The sequence below is a fragment of the Cetorhinus maximus genome, chromosome 9 (genome assembly GCF_964194155.1).
Source record: "Cetorhinus maximus chromosome 9, sCetMax3.hap1.1, whole genome shotgun sequence".
NCBI lineage: Eukaryota > Metazoa > Chordata > Chondrichthyes > Lamniformes > Cetorhinidae > Cetorhinus > Cetorhinus maximus.
The window spans coordinates 11,944,455-11,963,254 of NC_135887.1; the positions used below are offsets into that span (position 1 = coordinate 11,944,455).

Consider the following 18,800-nt stretch of genomic DNA (forward strand, 5'->3'; position numbering starts at 1 on the left):
GAGTATTCCCACATCCTATTTCAGCCCACAATGCAATGAGATCAGGGGGGAAAAAACTGCTCACGAAATTTACTCTCCAGTGTTATAACACACACACACACAGACACACATACAGACACACAGAGAAACTGACATAGCAACAACAACAGGGAGAGAAGGTGCTGAGGCGTGATTTTACTTCTTTTTTTTAATATATATACATATTGTTAAACTGACCTTCTTCCTTTCCACCTCTAACTTCAATTATTGTGTTGCCTGGCGTTCGACTGAGCGAAAGGAAGCGCCGCTCAGCGAGGGGGCCAACACACACACACACACACATGATACTTGGTGACAACCATGTATCAGCTGATGAGGGTGGACGTGTGACAGCAGCGCTCCTGTAGTTTAAAGCGCTCTGCAGAGAGGGGACGGTGTGATCGTTTTGTTAATGCCAGTTTGTTGGACGTGAGGCAGCGAGCGGCGCCTTGTGGAACTTGAAACAGCTGAATCGCAGTCTCCCCTTGAATGTGAGGTAATGAAATTCAACTCGCCAGTGTTGTAACTTTCATTATCCTTCCAGAAAACAATTTATATATGGGGGGGTGGGGGAGGAAATAGATTCAAGATTCCACCGCCCCTTTCACCTATTCTGACTTAAAGGCATTGGAGTACATACACACACACACCAAACATCTTCTGTTGCCTCACTCAAATGGTCATTATTTTTTTTTTGGTGAGGAAGAGGCTTATGTTTCAATTTAATAAAAGCGAAATGCCGCAGATGCTGGAAATCTGAAATAAAAACAAAGGTGCTGGAAAGGCTCAGAAGGTCCGGCAGCATCTGTGTTGAGGGAAATCGAGTTAACGTTTCGACTCTTCTTCCAAACTCAATACCTATGTTTCAGTAATGCCTTTCACAATTTCAGGGTGTGCCGGAACACCTCACAGACAATGAAGGACTTTTGGAGTGTGCTCACTGTTGTGCCGGTTGAGGATAAATATTGAACAGGACACTGAGGAGAACCACCCTCTTCTGTGGGCGTAGACAGTGTATCTTGACAGCCTTTTTACATACAGCACATGGTTTTACAGGACAGAAACAAATCATTGGGTCCAGTAGTTCTGTGCAGGTGTTTATGCTTCACATGTCATCCTTCCTCAACAACCCCCAATCAACATATTGTTCTTTTCTCCCTGACTTTTTCTTAAACATGTCAATGCTATGAATACCCTCCAACTACTCCTTATGGTAGCAAGTTCTAACCATTCTGTGGGTGAATAAATTTCTCCTGAATTCCCTATTGAATTTAATAGTGAATATCTTTTGTTTATGGTTCTTCATTCTGGTCTCACCCAGAAGTAGAAACGTCTTCTCTATGTCAACCCTGACAAACCCTTTCATAAATTTAATGACCTCTTATGTCACCCCTTGGTCTTCTCTTTTCTAGAGAAAAGAACCCCACCCCTAAACTCTCAATAGTGGGGTTGAAAATGTAACCCCAGTATTTAAGAAGGGAAGGAGAGAGGAAACGGACAACTACAGGCCTGTTAGCTTGACATCATTGGTAGGGAAAATGTTAGAATCTATTACTAAGGATGCGATAACAAGGCACTTAGGAAATAATGATATGATTGGACAGAGTCAACATGGATTTATGAAAGGGAAATCTGTTGGAGTTTTTTGAGGATATTACTTGTAGCATAGATTAAGGGGAACCAGTGGATGTGGTGTATTTGGATTTTCAGAAGGCTTTTGAGAAGGTCCCACACAAGAGGTAGTAAACAAAATTAGAGTGCATGGGATTGGGGGTGATCTACTGGTTTGGACTGAGAATTGGTTAATGGACAGAAAACAGAGAGTAGGAATAAATGGCTCATTCTCAGGATAGCAAGCTGTTACTAGTGGGGTACCGTAAGGATCAGTGCTTGGGCCACAGCTGTTCACAATCTATATATGTGATTTGGATGCGGGGACCAAATGTAATATTTCCAAATTTGTTGATGACGTAAAACAAGGTGGGAATGTAAGTTGTGAGGAGGATGCAAGGAGGCTTCAAGGACAGGCTAAGTGAATGGGCAACAATATGGCAGATGGAATATAATGTGAACAAATGTGAAGTTATCCACTTTGGTAGAAAAAAACAGAAAGGCTGAGTATTTTTTAAATGATGAGAGGTTGGGAAGTGTTGATGCCCAAAGGGATCTAGGTGTCCTTGTTCATTACTCACTAAAAGCTAGCAATTAGGAAGGCAAATGGTATGTTGTCCTTCATTGCAAGGAGATTTGCAAGGAGTAAAGATGTCTTGTGCAATTGGATAGAGCCTTGGTGAGATCTCACCTGGAGTATTGTGTACAGTTTCGATCTGCTTATCTGAGGAAGGATATACTTGCCATAGAGGCAGTGCAATAGAGGTTCACCAAACTAATTCCTGGGATGGTGGGCTTTTCTTATGAGGAGAGATTGAGGAAACTGGGCCTGTATTCTCTAGAGTTTCGAAGAATGAGAGGTGATCTCATTGAAACTTACAGAATTCTTACAAACCATGACAAGGTAGATGTAGATGAGATGTTTTCCCCTGGCTGGTGAGTCTAGAACCAGGGGACACAGTCTCAGAATAAGGGGAAGGCCATTTAAGACTGAGATGGGGAGAAATTTCTTCACTCAGAGGGTGGTGAATCTTTAGAATTCTGTACCCCAGAGGGCTGTAGAAGCTCATTGAGTATGTTCAAGACAGAAATCAAGAGATTTCTGGATACTCATGACATCAAGGGATATGTGGATAGTGCAGGAAAATGGCATTGAGGTAGATGATCAGACATGATCTTATTGAATAGTGGAGCAGGCTCAACAGGCTGAATGGCCTACTGCTGCTCCGATGTTCCTAGTTCTGGTATCATTCTAGTAATTTTTTTTGCACCTCCTCCTTTTTATAATATGGAAACCAGACCTTTTCATAATATTCCATGTGTGGTCTAATCAAAGTTCTGTACAAATTTAACAGAACTTTTCTGCATTCCAGCTCTGTCCTTCTAGAAATGAACCCCAGTCATTTGTTTGTTTTATCTTTAACTGGTCATATTAATCTGTGTTACATCTTTTAATGATTTGTGTACCTCTCTCTGTTCCTCTTACCCATTTAAAGACTTATTTCCCAAGGAGTATGCGGCCTCCTTATTCATTCCTACAAAAACGTAACACCTCACTCATCATTTGCCAATGATGAACTAATTCTGAAGGTATGTTTATGTTTTTCCCCAGTGTTGTCACAGTGCTCCTCTGTATTAGCTACATTCACAATTTGGTGCCATCTCAAATTTTGGAATTGTATTTCCTAGTGCCGAGTCCAAATCGTTTATGTCAATGGAGAATAATAGTGACCCAGCACCGATCCTAGCACCCATCACCCAGTCTCTGACGGAAACATCACTTTCCACCTTTTGCCAGTCTGAGTAGCTACCTTTAAATCTGTTTTGTAAAAATCAGGCCAGTCCTTCTGCTATTTGTCCATTGACTCATGTTCTGACCATTCTCCCATGTGAAGCTAAATCAGTCAAGCCTGATCCTATCTACCTCTGATGTCCATTCATGTCTACTTACCAGAACAGCCATCAGATAGTGACTTAGTTTTGACTCTCTAGCTCAGGGATGCTGAAGACTATTGTACTAACTCTACCATCATCCGTCCCCACCCCTGAGAGCAGATAACACCTGGGATCAAACCTGTATGACTTCTTGATCTGTGCTGTCAGTTGCTCACTGGATAAAGGTACTCAGCTGATTGAGAAAAGAAATCCTACGACGGTTTTGTAGAAGCTTTCAATTCTAGTGTATGACTGAAATGCAAAATATTTGATGCTGGTTCTTTTGCCATGATGTGATGGATTTGAAATAGGAACAATTGTGTAATTTAAATTTAGTATAATGTGTGTGGATTCTGAGTGGATTAGATGGCTGTCCTGTAGTTCACTCGAGTTATCTGGCAGCCACTGTGCATTTCACAATCACCTGGCACATCATGGTTGAATATCACAATATGCTACATGGATTCTTCTGCCACTCTCTATCTCACCCCCCACAACCATCAGCCATCTCAGGTGGCCATAAATGACACCAGAGCACTATTCGAAAAAGAACAGGGGAGTTCTCCTTAGTGCCCTGGTGAATATTTATACTTCAACCAACGTCACTAACACAGAAAATCTTGTCATTATGTTGCTGTTTGTGGGAGCTTGCTGTATGCAAATTGGCCACTGTGTTTCCTACAATACAACAGTGACAAACATTACAAAATTACTTAATCGGCTGTAAAGCACATAAGGATAGCCCGAGGTCATGAAAAGCATTGTATAAGTGCAAGACTTTGTTTTGTTTTATTTCATGGGCACGTGAAAGGGATAATACTGTAATTGATACCTTTGTAATCTAGTGGGTATAACCTGATAATTTGACAGGTCTTTTCATGTCATCCGACATAATTGTAAACCCATTTAAGCCATATGGGGAGAAAATTTCCTTGATTTAAAAAAAATTTTTATATGAAACAACAAATACTTAAGAATAAGCAAATGATTATAAATAGATTAACAGATATATGGCAATGAATAACAAGGCAATTTAGCCTGATGATATTGTAGATCATAGGAGCAAAGTTTGTGACATTTAGGGAGGTCAGCAGAACCCTGACATTGTTACCATCCTAATAACTGCTTGGAGTTTATGGCATAAAAATCATAGAATAATTATTTCATTCGTACATCATTCTGTGGTGGATGCCATGAGGGCATTGATTAAAAAAAAAATGATAATGTAAAGAAAGGGCCTGAAATTATACATCCATATGATAGACACTAAAGCATTACAAAATATTTCCAGGTAGTCTGGCATATGTGAATCAAATTGTATGTGGTTTAGATTTTGGCCTTTCACGCGCCAGTTCAAATCCAAACACTCCTTTCAAGTGAAGCAGCATTTCACTTGCATTTCCCCTAACTTAGTCTACTGCATTCGTTGCTCCCAATGCGGTCTCCTCTACATTGGAGAGACCAAACGCAAACTGGGCGACCGTTTTGCGGAACACCTGCGGTCTGTCCGCAAGAAAGACCCAAACCTCCCTGTCGCTTGCCATTTTAACACTCCACCCTGTTCTCTTGCCCACATGTCTGTCCTTGGCTTGCTGCATTGTTCCAGTGAAGCCCAACGCAAACTGGAGGAACAGCACCTCATCTTCCGACTAGGCACTTTACAGCCTTCTGGGCTGAATATTGAATTCAACAACTTTAGATCTTAAACTCCCCCTCCCCCCATCCCCACCCCGTTTCTTTTTCCCCCCCCACCCGCCTTTTATTTTTAATAATTTATATAGATTCTTCTTTCCCCACCTATTTCCATTATTTTTAAATCTAAAACTAAAACCTTTAGTCTTTCCACCCCACCCCCACTAGAGCTGTACTTTGAATATCCTGTCTTCCATTCTTAATTAGCACTTTTCTCAGACAAAGACCACCACCTTCAACACCTCTTTGACCCTTTTGTCTCTGACATCTTTTGATTATCTGCTCACACCACACCCTCAATGTGTCTCTTCCCCCCCACCCACCTTAAACCAATTTATATTTCTCCCTTGTTGAAACTATGCTTCAGTTCTGCCGAAGGGCCATGAGGGCTCGAAACGTTGACTGATTTCTTCTCCGCCGATGCTGCCAGACTTGCTGAGTTTTTCCAGGTAATTCTGTTTTTATTTTGTTTCAAATCCATCCCAAATTAGATGAAAATCTCCTTTGTGTATTGGCTGCAAGGTCCTGTGTGAAAATGAGTTTGGAAAATTTCAATGCAGTTCCTATCAGACAAAGACATGGCATCAACTGCTCCAAACCTGACCCTATGTTAAGCCACAGGGTGGCTAGCTGGTGTGAACGAGGAAAACTTGTCAGACAGATGCAGGTCGAGCCACTGTTCTGAGATTGGCACACTATTGTGGCATAGCAATGGGAGCTTTTTACTGTCTTTAAGCATGCTGTGAGCTCACCTGATCATGCATGAACTAGTTGAAATGGAAAATGCATAACAGAAAGTGTTTCAATATCCAGAAACTCTCAAGGCCACTGTGTTGTGTCTGTAACATCAGCCGAAAATTCATTTCTCAGAGAAAGAGTTCTACAATGCTCTGGGTGTATTGAAGACATAATGTGGCCTTGAATTTCCCAGGTATAGGCACCCAGAGACACGCACAAAACAAGTATGCAACCTAAAAGGTGGTTGAATTTGGGTTGCAAGTTCCTCTTCCCAAATGCATCGCCTCCCATTATACTGGCCCCTCCCCTTTACGTTTTGCTGCAATTGCGCTTGTTTGGAATCTTTTTTTCAAATTGCAATTAGATATCTAGGGGAATTTAAGTGGAATGAATTAAATAAATCTTTCATAAAAAGCTAGTATCAGTAGTGGCGACCATGACATGACAGGATTTTCATAAAAACCTATCTGTTCGCTATTGTCCTATAGGGGAGGAAACCTGTCATCCCCACAGTAACTGTGGTTGACTCTTAACTGTCCTCTGCAATAACCTAACAAGTCACTCAGTTGTATTCAAGACAGTGGTTCCCCACCACCTTCTTAAGGGCAATTAGAAATGGGCAATAGCTTTTAAAGGTTTACCCAGTTTAATGACCTTTTCACTAACTTCGGATGTCATTCACTGTACTAATTAAAATTGGATTTATTCCAATTTATTGAATAGGGGAATAAGAAAAGTATCCACTGACTGACACTGCGTTGTATGTACACACTTATCAAAAATTGTTATCTTATCTTGAAACCCAGGCAAAAAATTGTAAAAATTCAGGAGGAGCAACTTTAAATTTAACAGTGGTTTCTTTTTAAATTATCTTAATTTTAAAAAACTTTTTTAGATTATTATTAAAATTATTTTACTTTTAGCTTCACTCCCCTCCTCCTGAATGTGTTGAATCCTGATTCCATAGGAAGCCTCAATACTTTTTAACAGTCACCTCTCTTCATCTATGGACTTCGACATTAAAGTTCAGCAGGCTGTTTGTTCTATGATGTGGTCATTATGGCTGAGGTCCATCTGTTTTGACTTCTTGTCCATGCATATATAATTCCAACAGGAAGCGACCAGGAGGGTAACTACAATTAGGAACAAGAGTTGTGGCTGATCGTCCCCTCTCCCTAACCCAAAGAAGCTGAGGCCAATTGCCTCTCCTGTCACCCCTGCTGAGATCAGCTGACATAACTGGGGCCTTTCTAGTCTGTCATTTGTAAACTTGCTGAGCCATTGGTGGAGCCTATACGTTACATTATTAGAGCAGGCTTTGGGAAAATGTTCTCCTGCAGACATGCAATCTTAACTAGCATATTCAGGAAATACAAATGTAGCAAAAAGAGCCTGAGAAAGAAATGTTCTAAAAATGATAACTGGGAAGCCTTCTGTGAAACAGCACATCCAATCTCCACTTGTAACACATTAAAAGAAGGACAGATTAAGAACATCTGCCATATGTGATGCACTCCGTCCCGTCTGTGAAAACGCATTACTGAATCCCTGGATGAATGATGGCAAAACAGGCATAGTCCTAAAGAGAAAAGAAAAGACTTGCATTTATCCAGCACTTTTCAGGACCTCAGGACATCCCAAAACACTTTACAATGAACTAAGCACATGTGAAGTGTAGTCACTGTTATAAAGTAAGAAATGCAGCAGCCAATTTGTGCACAGGGAAGTTCCCACAAACAACAACAACAACAACAGATTAAGTAAGCAGATAATGTGCTTTAGGAAATTGGTTGAGGGATAAATGTTGGCCGGAACACAGGTAAAACTCCCCAGTGTCTATTCTGGATATGCTCAGTAATTATGGCCTACTTGCAATGTGTAGTAGTATATACTATAAAAGATATTATACTGCTTACATCAAACGGCTTGGTGTCAGAAGGGACTCGCATTACTACAATCTGAATTTCACCAACTTCTGACCAAGATGACTGGGATGAGTTTGCAGGAATTAATAAGTTCAAAGAAATGGATGCACCAGTTGAGAAATGACTATATTAAAGGGATGATGGGCTGGATTTTATTGTCTCCCCGCCCCCCACCACCACCCCCAACACTGGGCAGGGTTAGGCATGTAAAATATGAGGGCTGGGCAACGCACCACTTCCTGCCCACCCCCAAGCTGTCCTCCATAACACGATTGTGTGCGGTTTTGGTCTCCTTATTCAAGGAAGGATGTAAATGCATTGGAGGTGGTTCAGAGGAAGTTTACTAGATTGATACCTGGAATGAGCGGGTTGTCTTATGAGGGAAGGTTGGACAGACTGGGCTTGTTTCTACTGGAGTTTAGAAGAGTGAGGGATGACTTGATTGAAGTATATAAGATCCTGAATGATCTTGATGAGGTGGATGTGGAAAGGACGTTTCCTCTTGTGGGTGAGTCCAGAACTAGGGGGCACTGTTTTAAAATTAGGGGTCGCCCTTTTAGGACAGAGATGAGAAATTTTTTCTCTCAGAGGGTTGTGCGACTTTGGAACCCTCTGCCTCAGGGGAGACGGGGGTCATTGAATATTTTTAAAGCAGAGGTAGATAGATTCTTGTTAGGCAAGGGAATCAAAGGTAATCGGGGGTAGATGGGAATGAGGAATTTGAAACGCAAACATATCAGCCATGATCGAATGGCGAAGCAGGCTTGAGGGCCGAATGGCCTACTTCTGCTCCTATTTTATATGTTCATGTTTGTACGATAGGTGTAGGCGGGAGCTGAAATCGTTCGCCCGCCCGCCATTTTTAGATAAACAGCTAACCATCAATTGTTACCCTCAGCCAATTGACCAGAATAATACGCTATCCACACTGTAAAACATTTGGCGTGGGCATGCGGATGGGAGTGATGAGACCATTTTTTTAAGGAACCTGCTTAAAAGGCAGGAAGGAAGTGTTACATCTTTTTGGGGGGGTGCCTTGACTGAAGTGTATATGATCTTGAATGAAAGGTTACATCCTTTGGCTGGCGGGGGGGATGCCCTGTGCGCATCGGGGACATCCCCATGATGATAACCCGCTCACCCGACACCTTGGTCCCCTCCCTGGAATCTCTGATCCCTCCCCATCCAATATCCCGATTTACCTCTCTCCGGGATCCATGTCCTCTTCATCAGTGGGCCTCCTTGGAGGCCCCAGCAGTGCCCACTACTGAGTTCTGGTGCTGATGGAGCTGCTAGCTCTGCCAGCCAGTCAGGTTGGCCGGCAGCTCTCGAGGGCAGGGCTTCCTCCCACTGAGGGGCAGAAGTCCCACTCTCTGAGCGTTTAGCCCACCGTTCGTGCCTTATCGCCTATGGCTTCTTCCAGGTGCGTCAGCTGTCTGCTGACTCTTGCAAAGGGTAGGGGGTGGGCTGGGGTTTGGAGTGAGCAATACAGCCCCTCCGTGAAGTCCAGCCCATTGTCTTTGCACAAAGACTTTGGTGCAACGTGTCATACAATGTACAAACATGTTGTTATGTGGGCAGAACATTGTCACATGTTCTGCCTGTTATTGCAACAAAAATAACACACAGGTGTTCTTCCTATCTTTCAAACAAGACAGTGCATTTTCTCCTTTTCCTCTTGCAGGCATTAATTGATGTTCTCAGGTATCGTTCAGGCAATGGCAGCACTGCAGTATCATTGTCCGACTGGCTATTTGTCTTGCGCAGCCTTAAGTGATGGCATTACAAGCTGTTTAAAATGAAGGCATCACAATCAAGCCTTATCAAGTCCACAAATGTGCACTTTGCAGTACGGCATCACTGGCTAGCCAACAAGAGGGGATCCTGGCTGATTCTCCCCCTCCACAACACCAGCCGCCCCCCGCCCCCGCAGCCCAAGAATGCCTGGGGGTAGCAATGTCAATTATAGTGCACCCTGCCCCAGCTGAGGTAACTTGTCACAGTCCAGTGTGTTGGAGGCAGATTCAATCATGGCTTTCAAATGGGAATTGGATAATTATTTAAAAAGAAAAAATTCGCAAGGCTGTGGGGAAAGGGCAGGGGAGTGGAACTGGCTGAGTTGCTCGCAGAGAGCTGATACAGACGTGAAGGGCCAAAAGGCCTCCTTCTGTGCTATTACCATTCTATGATTCCCTTCGTGGATCTTCTCCGAACAATTTCCCTTGTGTTTCAGAATTCAAAACTGGAAACAGTACTGAATGTGTGGTCTGACCAAAGATCTATACAGCTTTAATCTGTGCTGACTCTTTCTGGTGCCTTAACATCACCTTTAAATTTAGTGTCATTAGTGTAGTGTGGGCTGATCTACATTTTGTTTAGATTAGAGCTTAAAAACCAAAGAAGCTTAACAACAGGCTCAAAAATTAACATCCATTAAACTAGATCAGTGGTTCCCAAACCTTTTTCTTTGAGGGACCCTCTTTAAATGAATTAGTGATCAATGATGCCCCATCTAAATTGTAATACTATACAATACCTGGGCAAACATGTATTTCTGCTCGGTCTTTGAGCTTAAGTAGAAAAGAACTTCCTTCTCTTAAACAAGTCTGAACTCACCTGGTGCCCAACACCAGCCTTGGTAACTGTGAAAAGCAATCTTCCTGTTGCTCTCAGCCCTCGTGTGCCTTGCTCTGAGGTGAGATAGTCAGGCCACTCTGTATGGCACAAGAAGCAGCCAAACTCAGCTCCCACCTTCCATTGCACACCAAGCCCGCCTTCAGCCTCCGTTCACATGGGTACAGCTCGACTGCTTTGTGGTCCCTCTGGGAAGGGTCTGTGGACGCCCAGGTCACAAGACACTAGATTACACCCCAAAGGAATTATAGGAACCTGAACAAAATCAGCAAATGCTCAGTCACTAGTAAAACATAAACACTGTGCATTAATGTACTAAGGCTGTTAGCTCCAACACAAAAATGAAATTCAGGCAATCTGTTCAGATTCGCAAATGAAGAACACCCGGTTGGATGGAATTCTAGAGGTGTTCAATATATCCAGAAATGCACCTATCTGAGTCAGTACCTTGCCCAATAATGCAGCAGTGAGGATACTTCATTGGTTGTAAATAGGACATCCTTGGGGGGGGGGGGGGGGGGGGGGGGGGGTAGTACTAAAAGATTGATATAAATGCAAGTTATTTCTTCTTGTTCTCTCTTCTTTTCAGGAGAGAAGGAGAGAAAATCGGAAAGAAAAGGCTGTTGGAAGCAATCTGGGTTTCAGTATCCTGACAACTATACGCTAAGGAACCAGACAAATTGATTGGGGTTTGGGTCTGGGGCTTCACCTCCCAGCATCAGTCCAGAATGAGTTTCTGAACCGTCTCATGTGAACCAGCTTAGATTGAAATAAACCTCGAGCTGCTGAGTTTCTTGCCAAATCATCAAGCCAGAAGACAGACGAGACATGCACTAAACACAATTTATTGGTCCAAATTACAACTTAAACTCAGATATACAAATGTTTAATAGACATTGCTGAATGTAATCAAAATGACATAGCCATTTAGAAGCTAATCAATACTTGATAGAGTTACTTATAAAATGCAATTTGCTTTTGTTAAGACTGCTTAAAACTTACCGATTGAACCAAACTTTTGGTCAAATATAAAAGCAAAAAACTGCGGATGCTGGAAATCCAAAACAAAAACAAAAATACCTGGAAAAACTCAGCAGGTCTGGCAGCATCTGCGGAGAGGAGCACAGTTAACGTTTCGAGTCCGAATGACCCTTTAACAGAACTAAGTAAAAATAGAAGAGAGGTGAAATATAAACTGGTTTGAGGGGGGGTGGGACAAGTGGAGCTGGAAAGAGGGCCAGTGATAGGTGGAGATAACCAAAAGATGTCACAGACAAAAGGACAAAGAGGTGTTGAAGGTGGTGATATTATCTGAGGAATGTGCTAATTAAGGGTAGAAAGCAGGACAAGCAAGATACAGATAGCCCTAGTGGGGGTGGGATGGGGTGAAGGAATCAAAAAAGACTAAAAGGTAGAGATAAAACAATGGATGGAAATACATTTAAAAACAATGGAAGTAGGTGGGAAAAGAAAAATCTATATAAATTATTGGAAAAAAAGGGGGGGGGGCAGAATCAGAAAGGGGGTGGGGATGGAGGAAAGAGTTCATGATCTAAAATTGTTGAACTCAATATTCAGTCCGGAAGGCTGTAAAGTACCTAGTTGGAAGATGAGGTGCTATTCCTCCAGTTTGCGTTGAGCTTCACTGGAACAATGCAGCAAGCCAAGGACGGACATGTGGGCATGAGAGCAGGGTGGAGTGTTGAAATGGCAAGCAACAGGGAGGTCTGGGTTATGCTTGCGGACAGACCAAAGGTGTTCTGCAAAGTGGTCACCCAGTCTGCGTTTGGTCTCTCCAATGTAGAGGAAACCGCATTGGGAGCAACGAATGCAGTAGACTAAATTGAGGGAAGTGCAAGTGAAATGCTGCTTCTGGTCAAAAACAAGCTTTTGGTCACCTGTTCTAGTTGCTCCTCTTTGACACTGTCATCAAAATTTGAATGATTACAATTTCTATGAAGTATCTTGGGGCATTTTATTACACTAAAGGCACTATTTAAATGCAAGTTGTTAACAAAATCAATAAATGAGCATTAACTTGCGCTGAGCATTAACTATAGTGGTAACCACAATCTATTTAGGAGATTACTTTAAAAGTAATTCCTTAGACTGTTGACAAGGTAACAGACAACCTTTCTCAAGCCTAAGTGTGTGATTAATAACACTCAGAACATACATGATCTCAACATCATGAACATCAATCTCTATCCTTTCCTCAATACAGGCGTTGGCTGCTGGTGTGCTGATTTGCTGAATTCCTTTAGAACAAGGATATATTTCTTACTAGGTTCTTCGGTTCTGACTGAAACCACCTTATGCACAAGTGACAATATTTGAGCTGGCTTGCCTCTCACCTTTCTCAATCTCAGACTAGTCACAATTAAATACATAACACTCAGCCCTATCTGTTACCAGTTGGTGTAACAACAATTTAGCATCTAACCTCTGATAATCTGTCCTTATTATGCCCTGGTGGTAATAATATCTCTTTCACCTGTTGGATAAAAGTTCTTATCCAAGATTATAGAAGAAATAAAAGTATTCTTCTGATTAACAAACAGCCTAGGAGACTTCAGGAGGTGGTGGAGGTGGGGGTCATTGAATATTTTCAGGGCAGAGGGAGTTAGGTTCTTGTTAGGCAAGGGAATTGAAGGTTATTGAGGGGAAATGGGAATGTGGAATTCGAAACACAAGATCAGCCATGATCTTATTGAACGGCGGAGCAGGCTCAAGAGGATGAATGGTCTACTCCTGTTCCTATTTCTTATATTCTTATGTTCTTATTACTCCTAGTAAAGACAAAGAAATGCCCTGCTTATGAGTGACCCATGTATCAGTCTGGCTCGCCCTTTTTTCTATCGATCATTGCCAAGTCAGGACTGAAGTATGAAAATAAACAGGTTGGCTCCATTGTTACAACCCCCTTCTCCTAACCTCCCAAATATGAAAGGTTGTGACCTATTTCTGACTTAATAAGAGCTTCTTCCCTAGTCCTATCCCAAGCATATTGACTTTACTACTTAATTGCGAAAAAGCCTGTAATACATACAAACATATGAATTAGGAGCAGGTGCAGGCCATTCAGCCCTTTGAGTCTGCTCCGCCATTCAATAAGATCATGGCTAATCTGATCATGGTCTCAACTCCACATCCCGCCTGCTCCTGATAACCTTTGACTCATTTGTTAGTCAAGAATCTATCTATCTATCTCTGTCTTAAAAATTTTCATTGACCCTGTCTCCACCGCTCTTTGGGAAAGAGAGTTCCAAAGACTCACAACCCTCTGAGAGGAAAAAATTCTTCTCAACTCCATCTTATGCGGGTGGCCCTTTATTTTTAAACTGTGTTCCCTCGTTCTAGTCTGTACCACAAGGGGACAATCCTTTCAGCATCCACCCTGTCAAGTCCCCTCAGGATCTTATATGTTTCAATAAGATCATCTGTCAATCTTCTAAATTCCAATGGATACAGGCTCAGCCTGTCCAATCTTTCCTCGCAAGATAACCCCGCCATCCTAGGTATCAGTCGAGTGAACTTTCTGTGAACTACTTCTAATGTATTTATATCTTTTCTTAAATAAGGAGACCAAAACTGTGCACAGTACTCTAGATGTGGTTGCACCAATGTCCTATGCAACTGTAGCAAACACATCCCTACTTTTATATTCCATTCCCCTTGTAATAAACAACAACATTTCATTTGCCTTCCTAATCATTCATTGTATCTGCATACTGACTTTTTGTAATTCATGTACCAGGGCACTCAGATCCCTCTATCTCAGAGTTCTGTAATCTCTCCGCATTCAAAAAATATGGGGCTGAACTTTCCCTCCATCGTTGTGTGGTGGCGGGCAGGAGCGAGCACGAACCCGATCAGCGCCCCCGATCAGGTCCGCACCGCCATTTTACATGGGCGGGCCAATTAAGGGCCACTCAGCGTGACGCTCGCCCGGAAGCACTGAGCGCTCCCTGTGCAGTCGGGGGAGGGAAATCCCTGAGTCGGGGCCTGCACTCTTTCGAGCATGTGCCTCAGGGAGATCAGTTTACGGTTTTAAAATTTAAATAAAGGAAAAAAAACTTTTAAAACATGTCCCCTCATGTGACAGTGTCACATGAGCTGGGACATGTCAAAGAATCTTTTTAATAACTTTTACTGAATTTTAAAACACTTCATAAAACCTCATCCCGCCTGTGGATGAGGTTTCATGAAAAATGCAAAGGCCGCCTGGCCTATTCACCCGCCCGCCAACCTTAAGGTTTGGACAGGCAGCTCATTTAACTGTTTTAATTAGTTTTTAATCGGCCTTTGAGAGTTTGGCGGGGGTGCAGCCGACTTGGCTGTGCGCCCGCCGAACTGAAAATCTAAATGACACGCGGTGACATCAGGACGCCCGCCTGACATCACCGCGCGTCATTTTATGCGTCGGCGAGCGGGCCCCGCCCCTGCTCGCCAACCGGAAAATTCTTCCCATGCTGTTTTTCTATTCTTCCTGCCAAAGTGGACAAATTCACATTTTCCCACATTATACTCCATCTGCCAAATGTTTGCCCACTCACTTAACCTGTCTATGTCCCTTTGCAGCTTCCTTATATCCTCTTCACAACTTACTTTCCTACCTATCTTTGTGTCATCAGCAAATTTAGCAAGCATATATTTGGTCCCTTCATTCGTTGATATAAATTGTAAATAGTTGCATCTTGCCAACCCAAAAAAGACCCATTCATCCCTACTCTCTGCTTCCTGTTAGCTAACCAATCCTCTATCCATGCTAGTATCTTATGCCCTACACCACGAGCTCACATGTTGCATAGTAACCTTTGATGTGACACCTTGTCAAATGCCTTGTATGTTGCTTGTTACTTCCTCAAAGAAAGCCAATAAATTAGTCAAACATGATTTCCCTTTCAAAAAATCATGTTGATTCCGCTTGATTGCATTGAGATTTTCTTGGTGCCCCACTATAACCTCCTTAATAATAGATTCCAGCAATTTCCCTATTTCAGATGTTAAGCTAACTAGCCTCTAGTTGTAAAAATAAAAGACTGCGGATGCTGGAAATCCAAAACAAAAACAGAAACAGAAATACCTGGAAAAACTCAGCAGGTCTGGCAGCATCGGCGGAGAAGAGCACAGTTGACGTTTCGAGTCCTCATGACCCTTCAACAGAACTAAGTAAAAATAGGAAAGGGGTGAAATATAAGCTGGGAAGAGAGATTCGAAAATCCTGACGGAGAGTAGAACAAAACTTCTTCAAGGTAGGCATTTCTTGAAGAGGAGTGGCAGTCAATTAAACACAGAGATAAAAACAAAAAACTGCGGATGCTGGAAATCCAAAACAAAAACAGAAGCCTCTAGTTTCCTGATTCCAGTATCCTTCCTTTCTTGAATAGAGGGGTCACATTCACTGCGCAGAACTCTCCCAAAATGAAACTAAGTGCGATGGTGGACAGTTTTGGCTGCGCCCAGCCTGCTGCCCGATTCTGCGCTAGGAGCCTTGTTAATTATGCAGAGGCACGTTTCGCTCCCAATCACCTGGCGGGTCAGGAGCTGATTCTTCCGCCCACCGTCAGCTGGTGGGCTTGAAGATCCAGGTGCCATATTTAAATGCCAGCCCAACACGCAATCTCAATCTCCCCAGCCCACCAGAGATGTCTGCAACCCCCTAAGAGAAAGGCTGAGAGCCTCAGGATGAAGTCTGCACCCTGCTTCACCCACCAGGCCTTGGTCAGAGGGATGCAGGAACAACGGCACATGCTCTACCCCATGGATGGCTGCAGGAAGCAGTGCGACCTCACCTCTCAGCCCTGGGGCACCGTAGTGGAGCAGGTCAGCACGGCTGACACCCACGCCCAAAGTGCCACCCAGTGCAGGAAGAGGATGAATGATCTCATCCGCTCTGCCGGGGTAAATCATCATTCAACACCCTCCAATATCAAACTCTCATCATGGCATCATGCATTCAAATGGCTACTCCCTTCAGGGGTTTCACGCAACCATTAGTGGGGGACACATATCAACACTCATTCTCTCACCGAGACGTTCACATCACTACCATCCCATCTGTCATGTTGCTCACACTCCTTCCCTCTGGCCCTTCTGGGGAAGGCTCACCACACACGCATCTCACCCACGTCTTCACGTAGGATGTGGCATATGTGATGTACCAGATCTCAGGACAAGATCTCGCAGATGTGCACGGCATTGTCTCTCACTCATTTGTAAATAGGAAACTCTTGGACGGTATACCCTAGGTCTGGCGAATCACCCCCGTTGTCCTGGTCTCTCTCCCTGACCCTCCTGTTCATGCTGTGGCTTCTCTTGACCATGTCCCTCCTGCTGGAGCTGCGTGTGGAGTCTACTCACTCTCTCCTTCGCCTCCTCCATTGCATTTGGACCCTGACGCAGGCAGCATTGAGCCCTGGATCCATATCTGCTTTTGCCTTCTCTTTGAATGGAAACATTGAAGACATTAATGATTCAAGGGGCAAGAAAGCGAAGCTCAGAAGATGACACGTTTGGAGACTGTAAGGGTTCATCGCTTTTCCTGCCCTACTTACATGCTGGCTGATGCCATCTTGTCCCTGAGACACCAGCACAGACATCGAGGTGACCAAGATGGCACCACAGATATGTAATGTGTTGAGCCCTGCATGGGATGCTAAAGTTTAAGTGAGGTGATTTACCCAACCTAGCTCTGTACTCCAATGTCTGATGTGGCATATTAATGACCAATCAGTTCCTCGTGGTCAATGAGTGGATGCCCTTTGGCCAGTTAGGAGTGTCACATCCGGTAAACACATGACAGGCCTTCATTGATGAAATGCCATATTTGATACTGCTGTGTCTCCCTCACTATTGCCTGCATTCCCAAATTCTACATTCCTATGTGTTATCCTTGAGATGAAGCAACTGTGATGTGAAGCCACTGAGCTCTGAGTAGCCCTTTAAAAGTGCTAACAAAGCCATTGGCTTTAAGTGGCTTTCATTGCAAGGAGATCTTGCTTCTTTCTTTCTAAGCAGACACCTGTTCACTCCGGCAGCAACAAGAGGTTAGAGGGCAACCCCCGGAAAGGCCCCCTTCGTGTTCGGCCTTCCCTCTTACTGTCATTCCCCAGTCTTCCCTCCCCGTTGCCCCCATCCTGTTTGCCTTTCCCTCTCACTGTCATTCCCCAGCCTTCCCTCCCCATTGCCCCCATCCTGTTTGCCTTTCCCTCTCACTGTCATTCCCCAGCCTTCCCTCCCCATTGCCCCCATCCTGTTTGCCTTTCCCTCTCACTGTCATTCCCCAGCCTTCCCTCCCCATTGCCCCCATCCTGTTTGCCTTTCCCTCTCACTGTCATTCCCCAGCCTTCCCTCCCCATTGCCCCCATCCTGTTTGCCTTTCCCTCTCACTGTCATTCCCCAGCCTTCCCTCCCTGTTGCTCCCCTCATGTTCGCCCTTCCCTTGACTGCCATTCCACAGCCGTCCTTTCTAGTTGCCCCCATCATGTTCGTCAACCCGACCCTCGCCTCATAGCACAACCTCAGTTGAAGTCCTAGTTCCAGAACGTGGAGGCCTGCATGAGTGCCACAGCACAGGGGTGTTCCTCGGGACAACGAAAGCAAAGAGAAGGAGCAGTCTGACCCTACAGCCCCAGCAGAGTGGGGTTCATCGCAACAAGACCAGTGCAAGTATGTCCCACTCACCTCGAAGTTACCAGTGAAATGATGTCCGACTTGTGCACGCCACCCCTTTACAAATGAGTTTGACGCCAACGTAATTTCCCGCCAGGAAGATTAGAAGGCATGGCGGGATTACGGCAAGCAGCTGTTTTAATGAGCATTCATGACATGCTAATGAATGCAAATGGCGTTCATGCCGCTAGTTGGCGGGGTAACCAACCCACCGCGGAAACACCGTTGGGAGAATTGTGACCTGTTTTTACGACAGCGGGTTTCCTACTTTTTGCCTCCCGCTGGATTCTCCGTTCCCACGTGCCACAGGCGGGATGGGAGAATTCCGGCCACTATTTTCCAATCTGATGGGACCTTTCCAGAATCTAGGGAATTCTGTAAAATTAAACCAACGAGCCGACTATCTCAGCAGCCGTTTTTTAAGACCCTAGGATGAGGTCCATCAGGACCTGGGGACTTGTCAGCTTTTAGTCCTAATGATTTTCTCAGTCCCCTTTCCCTAGTGATTGTAATTGTTTTAAGTTCCTCCCTCCCTTTCACCTCCTGATTCATAATTATTTCTGAAATGTTACT

The 18,800-nt window shown here is 43.9% G+C and overlaps 1 long non-coding RNA gene across 1 annotated transcript; it reads left to right on the top strand.

Moving 5' to 3' along the window:
* The first annotated feature begins 329 nt into the window (after positions 1-329).
* Positions 330-11,342, top strand: LOC144684156 (uncharacterized). The gene is made up of 2 exons (XR_013577417.1): positions 330-514; positions 11,143-11,342. It is a non-coding gene; the product is annotated as an uncharacterized LOC144684156 (long non-coding RNA).
* Positions 11,343-18,800: the final 7,458 nt, after the last annotated feature.